We start from the raw sequence: 8869 nt of genomic DNA, 5'->3' as shown, positions 1-8869 counted from the left end.
TATTTCATTTTCATCCAGAAATAAATATCATCGAAAATCTAGTAAAGTACTGAGGGATTGAATGTTCAAAATGCATCATGGTATCTTGAAGTCACAGATCGAGGACAGCTTTGCCTCTTGCTGAGGAAAGCTCTAAAGTCTCATCCATGATAATAATGCCTTCTTATTAAGAGAATGCCTTGGCCTAGTGCGTCCTAACTGCTGAAAATATGACTTCTTTCTTTCCTGGTCTTAAGCAAGCATCATGATTGCTTGATTCTTGTTATAATTGCTGTTAGTTTTGCCTATTTAATTAAAAAACAATCTCACTTCATCCCTCTAAAAATTTAATAAACACGGTATAGATGTGTAATTTTGTCCTCTAATTTATGAAAAAGTCAATTTTTTATTTATAATTTGTTGAACTTATTAACAAATGTCAGAATCAGGGATTTGTTGCAGGTTTATTTGATGTGACATTGTTCAATGCAAGATAACTTGGATAGGTGGTGGGATTGTAGGTTATCCTTGTTTCTTTGGAATGTTTTACAGAGTTTTTAATTTGGTAGGCTTGGAGCGAGGCCTTTATGGATGGCTCATCTATTTCCTAACCCTTTCCAGTGTGCTGGTGTCAGCTGTGTTCTCCTCACACAAACAATCTAATGATTCACCCGTGTTCCCTTGACACATGGCAGTCTATCTATCGTTGGTTACCAATACTAGAATTGCCACATGGCATAATCTTGTAAACCAATCTTTTTGATACTCTCACTATCATAATTTCCCTCATTGAAGGACTCTTTGCTCTTTTAAATGTCTAGACTTCAACACTTCTGTTGACCTCGAAAGTGAACCACCGAGGAACTCCTCCACAACATTGATTCGGTACACATCCTCTCTACACTCAACGTTTGGGTCTATTAGAATTGTCTTCTCTTCCTCTCATTCTCTTTTCTACTTCATCCTGCTTTTAATTTATCATTTGAGATGTTAACCCTTTACCAAGACTCAAAGGATCTGAGAGAAAAACCAAATCAAGATATGGATATGCAAAACATCAAAATACCTGTAGTGACACAACCAGCTAGTCTGTTTTCGAAAAGTTAAAGGGCAGCTTAGAATGAAGAAAAGCTGGTAGAAACTTATAAGTACCTGCGATTTATACTGATGTTATCAATGGACAATTTGAAGTATGGAGAGTCCTTCTATGAATTCAAGTATACGAACAAAGTCTCGATTCTGATTTCTCCCCGATGGTGTTTCATTTACCAAATTACCTGAGTTGATGATATCTTTTTAGAGAAAAAATGTTTTCATTTGTTTTTCTTTTGCCATTTTTTTCAATATGACATGATGTCGCTTAGACCAATATGGGCCACCACATGGAAATGGAGACCTGATGTTTGGGAAATGATTTCTGCTGTAAATTGCTTCGCTTCAGGGATGCTTCAGTTTTTTCCAACTTAAATTACAAAGAACATCAAAACAACAAATATGGATTTTATTTGGTGTGCAACAATTATAAAAAAAAGCTGTATATTTCTTGGAGGATTGTTTTCAATAAATGCAAGTTGATTTTTGAAAAAAAAATTGTCGAATGAGCACCCTACTTATGACAACAACGGAGTAGAAGTTTGCATTGTGAAAACACTTGACATTGATGGCACATTTGACGGGAAACAAGTGCATAAGCTAATGCCACTGAGGGCGGTCGGAGAAAATAAGCATGCCCTTCCGGAACCCAAATGAATCAAAACCTTTAAGCAAAAGTTGCTAACATAGTTGCAGAATCGATCACTACAATCCTGATTTGTGGAGAGAATATAAGTCAAACTCCAGAGAAAGGCCACCGACGGGTGCGAAGCAGGACCTACAAACTCCAAAGCTTGGTTCAAACCCTCTTTGAGGAAGTTGCTGGAGACAGCAAGCCAATGCTTAACAATCTTCACTATTGGCAAGATGGGGTGGTCACCACTGAGTTCAGGACCTTTAACAAGCAAAATTATGTACCCAAAAGGAAGAATTAGATTAAATCATAAATCAAATCAAAGTTCCAAATGAAACCTCCCAATGCCACCAGAGGCTTAGGTTGTAAATTCTCAACATGAATGCTAGGGGTGTTCAAAATGGACCGATCAAATCTGGAACTGCTGGACCAGCTTGTTTGGTTTGGTTCCCAAGAGTGGTCAGTTCCTAATTCCTAAAAGCGGAATCGGTGTTCAAGTGATCTGGTTCCCCTTACAAGGGAAATCGAATTAGGTCAACTTCATATACTTTTTATTTTATTTTATTTTCTTCAAAAAAAATTAGTGGGCTTAGTCTATTGTTTTTGAGGAAATAGGAACTTGTAATTGGACAATAAGATATTCGGATGGAAGCATAGGATTTGTCTTGAGTTTTAAATTTGTTCATAGTCATGCTTTGAACAATAAGATATCCATATGGAAACATGAAGAAAATAGTGATTAGTTTCATTGAATCGAATTGGGAGCTAATCACCCTTAATGAATACCATTTTGTATTCTCACCCATCTAAGACATTGCCCTTTATCCTATTTTTTTTTTTGGGATGGAGCAAAATCATGATATCTTGCTCAACAAAGATCAGAAAGTTTAAGCTGAATCCATCAATGTTTTCATCCATCCACATCCATTCAAAAAAATTTGAGCCTCTACGAGCCAATTAGATATATCAATTTACCCTTACCATTTCTCAGATATGAAATTTTTTGTCATTAATATGCTCGCCTTAGATGATCAAGATTTACTAGACAGACGTAAATTTTCTGAAGATATAGCAGCAATAAATGGACTTTTTAAATGAGCTTTGCAGCCAATTATCCAACCAGTGTAACTGATTAATAAACCAAGAGACATAGCTTATATACATGAATACGTCAGCTCTCTTGATCACGTGTATCTTACCATGTTTTAGTCAAGCGTAAATGTTCAAACTGATTATGGATGATGATGCAAGATTAGAGTTGAAGATTGAAATTGCGAAACTCCCCACTCCTCATGTTCAAGAATTCGTTGCTCGCATTCACTAAGCCCTGGTGCGCACTATTGCCCTGTTCTCATGGTATTGAGTGAGACTCCACCTAAAAGACGTTAAGCATGTGCTCCCATACGGATCTATAAATTAGAAAATTTCAATTCGAAAGCAAAATTATTCACATCTAGATCAGCCGGGTAATATTTCCTTGGTGATAATTTAGGATTTAGGGCTCTTTGGTACTACTTGGTTCAACAAATAAGGACTTCCAGGAGTCCACTCCCTTCGTACCTCTTAGTTGTTTATTTATTTATTTATTTATTTATTTCTGGTTTGGCAAGGAAAGGAAAGGATTATCTGTTCAATGGGATTGATATCTCGCTCTTCAAAAGATTAAAGTGTGTCGAGCTAAAAGGACAAACATCATTCTCTAGTTTCTGTCTTGTACATCAAACGAAATACACGCATATCTTCTCGATGAACTGGGCAAAATATTCCTATCTCTACTGCATATATAGGGTTCGGGAGAGAGAGAGAGAGAGAGAGAGAGACTGCACAGTATAGTAATACTAAATAATACACCTCCTTTAGACTTGACTGAAGATACAGGCACAACCCTAGTAAGAGAAGAAGGAGAAGGAGAAAGGAGAACGAGACGGGAAGGGAATAATTTTTCTCCTGGAAAACATTCGCGTAGCGTTCACCAGTTGACCTGGAGGAGCACACTTACTTGCACTCGGGTGTGAACGCAAGAAGTTGCCTTCGACAACACTCGAGCAGGTCGTACGGACGCGCACCGAGCGGAATTGGTCAGCTGGGAGCTTCTCTAATCGGCGCCAGATAATTTAAGGAGAAGGGAGGATTCGATCCGAATGGAAGGCGAAAGAGGCTCGTCGTCCTCCTCGGTTCCGAACTACGACCTTCAAGTCACCTTTTCTCCGGCGCCAGTCATGGCATTCATGAGATCGGGTTCGTCCGTTCGAAGACCAGAACCAGGTGCTCGGGTTCTGACGCCGGCGCCTCCTCATGGCCGCCGGCGAGGGCGCCACGGCCGCCGCAACCACCACCACTAGCAGGGTTGGGCTGGGCCACCACAACGGCCTCGTCGCCAGATCGTCATGGAATAATGACCAGGTTGCTGAGAGATGAATTCTGTATGACCGAAAATAGCATCAATTATTATATCTTTGACCGTATGATATCTTTCTGAGATGTTGTGCATTATAATGAATTTAAATCCTCCTTTTGATTCTTGTTAGTTGTTATGATGGTTGAAATGCTTGTGCACGTGTGGCTCTAGCTAACAACCGTTGCTTATGGGGGCGAATTTAGGTTGGCGCACACGATCCAAAGGCTGTCAGCGACGAGAATTGCAGCGCGAATCCTAGTGAAGGCAACAATTCGTGGTACTTCTCCGTCTTGATTTACCACTTTCGAAACAAATCACGCATATACCAAATATTCGTTACCAAATCGATGCGATACATGGTTCTTATATAAATCTTAATCAAAGCAAACTTAGTACGAGAAGGGTATATATAGTGAAAAGAATTAAAGGGTGAATCTTTAAAGGAAATCTTTCCTCGCAGGTGGCGGAGCTCCACGGCGGCGGCGGAGAAAGGAAGATGAAGGTGAGAAGGAAGCTGAGGGAGCCCAGGTTCTGCTTCCAGACGAGGAGCGAGGTGGATGTGTTGGACGATGGCTACAAATGGAGGAAGTACGGCCAGAAAGTGGTCAAGAACAGCCTCCACCCCAGGTTTGGCATCACAAAAATCATAGAAATCAATTATTTTTTTATTTTGGCTCAGCATCGGATGATTACTTTTGATAGCATTTCTGACATCACCAGTGAGAAAAGCATTCGCGCACAGATCTGGGGGGTTCACATCTGGAAGATTTTCTGAGCCCCCCTCTCTCTACTCTAGGCTCCAAGCTGACACTATATGGATCTGATTAAAACACATGCATGAAATGATTTTCTCATCTGCTTCTTTTCTTTTGGTTGATCTTCTATGGATGGCGTCACAAAAGTATGTTGGAACAGAAGTTTAGGGTAAGTTTGTGATTAATGCTTGGAATGTGATAAAATTTCGAGGGCTGCAATTAGAATGAGAGTCAAATTTTGTGCAATTGAGCTTAAAGAAATTAATTACGGACTAATTTTCTTTCCATGGACGAGTTTAATGATCTTACAAGAGGTATGATACGTTACAGGTGGGTAACGTGGCGAGGAGATGTGAAAAAAATGTCTTAGGGTCATGCTTTTCTCAATGACGCCTTTGATTGCATGGTAGGCTATCACTATGGGAATGATATGCATCTAATTTTGGTTAACTTTGCATGTGAGTAATATAAAAATTTGAAATCAAACAATTAAAGGTATGGTTGGATGAAAATATTGACCCCTATCTTATTGTTGTTGAAAGAAAATATATTTTAATGTGCGTAAAAAACCAAAAAAAATAATATGCATTTATAGATGCACATGCATGCATGTATGTATGTATGCATGGTGGATGGATGGATATATGGATATTGAGGTTTAAAGCAATTTCGAAGACAACCTCCCGTACTCTTATTGTGGCAAATTCCAAATTTGAAAACACAATAATTTTTGCTCTCACTCCCGTTTGTCTATATATAAAGCTCCATTACATATCCTCGAGTATAATTACCAGCGCCTGAATCTTGTAGAGAAATAACCAGCGTAACGATTGAATTTGAACAAAGAAATGATGTTGAAGCAATGAGATTCTGAACTACACTTTCATCAGTGAGCTTAAGCTGATATAGGGATCTCTGGGATCACATAATTTTGATAACGTGACATATATGATCAGGAAGTTACATTTGAGACCATTCATGTACCTCTTAATTCAAGATCACTTTTCAAGCTCCATACATGGAGCAAATGCGAGCACAGAACAAGAGGGGAAACATCTACGTTGATTAACTAAAAATTTCTATAAAAATTAGTAATCACGTGATATTTACGCATTATGCGAATTTCGTTAGTTACTAATGATTTTGTCAATTAGTTTAACCCCACAGAAATATCTACATTGTAAAGAAGAAACTTTAAGGTGTTATCAAGGTACCAATTAAGTGAAGCCGGTTGTTGCATGTCAAGTGTCATGAATTTCCTTATTTTCTTCTTGCATATAATGATACTTCTAATTTGATCATCGATTTGGGTTAACCAAAAGATTGTGCTCCAAGAACGACTAAAATCCTTTTAGGGTAAAGAGAATGACGGGGAGATTTTGTGCTGTCCGCAATAAGCAGGGACAAATGAGCAGCATCTTGAATGGAAGAATCCTCTGATGTTTGTTTGGAAGGCAGTTCTAAAATAGAAGAATCATGCATGCTTAGCATCGCACTGGACCTTTTGAAGATGATTGCTTCCTAGTAGATCGACCAGTTATACTCATTGACTTACTAGCTCATATTAGTCACAATAATCCTTCTAAGTTAATCCTCTTTCAAGATAATATGACCCAGGCTTCTGCCTATGTGTCAATATTACAAATAATTTTATGAAAGAAAGTCATCAGGAAAATGCTCAATGTTCATAATGAAAGATTCAGATTATGTTTTGGCAAATGATCTTGGGAGAAAATTATCTTCTGAAAATAGTTTGATGGATGCGGTCGTATGAATGGCCAGCCATTTACGTGAGACATGTATGAAAATATGTATTTTTTGGTAGGATGCAATGTGATTCTGATGGCCTTCGATATGCGAGTGTTCATCTTTAGAGTGAATCTATGTAAGATTTGCTCGAGCTTTAGAGGGCTTAGAGAGTCTCATGTACTTGAATTTATGGCGTGAGATCATTTGCTAGTTAAAATTACTGTTGCATCCAGGTAATGTTTATTTGATAGATGGATGTATGGTTTTCATGACGGGACTGGGGGAGAGTGGATTGGGGCTAGTAGGGAGGATCGGCTTGCCCTCTTGGTGTGCTCGGCGGTGCAACTTTTATAAACTATATGAAATTTCTATTGATTAGAGTACTGCAAGTTGTTCTATCTCTCCTCATGAGCTAGGTTTCTGGATGCATCGTTGCGTTATTTCATCAAAACCTTACATATATTTACTGAATTGATGAGATTAGGGATTCGATTGGCAAAAAATGAGAGCTCCTCACTCTGCTAATGGGTAATAGTTCTTGTGTAAACGGCAAGTGGGAATCTCGTATGATGCAAACTTTGTGCAGTTGATCTGTACAAATGTGAAGTTGATGTTATAGACGGTCTGATATAGTTGAGCAAACAGGATCAAGATTCCCTTTTAGTGAGGAAGTTTAATTTAATGTGCGTGCCAAAAGTAGGGTTTTGGAGTAGCTTCTGTGCAACATTGAGACCTAAGTGTTTCTCCTTTACTCTAATTTGTTTCATCAATGAAATCTGGCTTGTAATTGCTATGTTAGTTGCCACAGATTACGTAAGTGACTTGATTTTATTTATATGTTTTCGATTCTAATTGCAGTAATAAATAGTGACGACACTGTCTGTAAGCTTCAATGAAGTAAATGTTAGGTTGCCAGCAAAGGCTGAATACTGCAGGTGTGTTCTTTTGAATTCAACTTGATAATCAATTAAGAGCTGAAAAATGTGAGATAGCTTTCAACGGATATTATCTATAAACCATGACAAATTATGTGACTATTTATTGGGCATTCTTGCCATCCTGATCTCAGTAGTCAAAATAACATTCTCATGAGCTTCGTGCGTGGTAGTTTAGACATTTTTCTTTCCATTAAACTTGTCTCTAGTTTTCTTGTCACACACAGTTTTTCCGTTATTGTCAGCTAAACCGACGAATTATGTATATGTTAGATCTGTGAATTGCAGAAATGAAATTATATGCCTGTTCTTCCATTCACTCCATTGAGTAAGATCTTGGTCTCTTTCAAGGGACATACATATTTATCTGCATTCATACAAAAGTGTAAATTTGTGGCTTTGTTGGATTTATTTGCAACTCTCAAGTCCATGAAGAAAAGCATGTGAAATCCTTGGTTCGGTTAGGATTCTGATTCCTTCACTATTCAACTGGGAAATAGAAAAGAAAGGGAAACAAAGGGAAGGTTATATACTGATCTTTTGTATATCCGGAACTCAACCAAATCATAATACTTGCACATCCATAGGCTTCGTAACTAAAAGAGTTGGTGTGCTTTCTTTCTGCCGTTTGCCCCTTTGGAGTTTTAAGTGATCAGCTCTAAATGAATGAAAGCTCAAGACGATGATCAAGTAGAGATGAAAATCTTTGCATCACACAAATGTGCCCTTTTGCTTGCATGGACAATTAATAGGTCTCAGGTGCTCATGTCTTTGTGAATTGTTTCTGCAGAAGTTATTACCGTTGCACTCACAGTAATTGCCGAGTGAAGAAGAGGGTCGAGCGGTTGTCGGAAGATTGTCGGATGGTGATAACGACCTACGAGGGCAGACATAACCATTCCCCGTGCGATGACTCGAATTCATCCGAACATGAAGGGTTCAACTCGTTCTAGTATTGCCCCAAGACAGAACCCAAAAAGCATTGTCCTGGTGAATTTGGAGGACGTTAGCGTGTGATGATGTTCTGTACTATCGTTGCAAACTGACTCCGACTTCCCTGGTCGTGTAATCTATGTCTAGGAGCATAGTTACGTTGTTGTACTTGAACTTATTTGCGGCTTCTTGTGTATATCGTGGCCGCTACATTAATTTCCTCTTGTGCAATGTGACTTGTCTTCCGTTGTTTGTGAATGCACTCGCCTTAGGAGATTAAGTTGAGGATGTACGAAAACACAGTTCTTTTTATCTGGTTTAACTGTTCGTAACCAGATCTCTACAATCTTTGCGGAGTCGGTTCAGTTTGTGTAATGCCAAAATCTCTGTGGAG

General features: G+C 38.6%; 1 long non-coding RNA gene and 1 pseudogene across 1 annotated transcript; both read left to right on the top strand.

Moving 5' to 3' along the window:
* Positions 1-476, top strand: part of LOC120292568 — a 10098-nt pseudogene extending 9622 nt beyond the window's left edge.
* Positions 477-3997: 3521 nt separating this feature from the next.
* On the top strand, positions 3998-4605 carry LOC120292995. The gene is made up of 3 exons (XR_005550647.1): positions 3998-4108; positions 4307-4380; positions 4564-4605. It is a non-coding gene; the product is annotated as an uncharacterized LOC120292995 (long non-coding RNA).
* Positions 4606-8869: the final 4264 nt, after the last annotated feature.

Source organism: Eucalyptus grandis, chromosome 4, assembly GCF_016545825.1.
Source record: "Eucalyptus grandis isolate ANBG69807.140 chromosome 4, ASM1654582v1, whole genome shotgun sequence".
NCBI classification, from domain to species: domain Eukaryota; kingdom Viridiplantae; phylum Streptophyta; class Magnoliopsida; order Myrtales; family Myrtaceae; genus Eucalyptus; species Eucalyptus grandis.
This window is presented reverse-complemented; position numbering and strand designations above follow the sequence as displayed.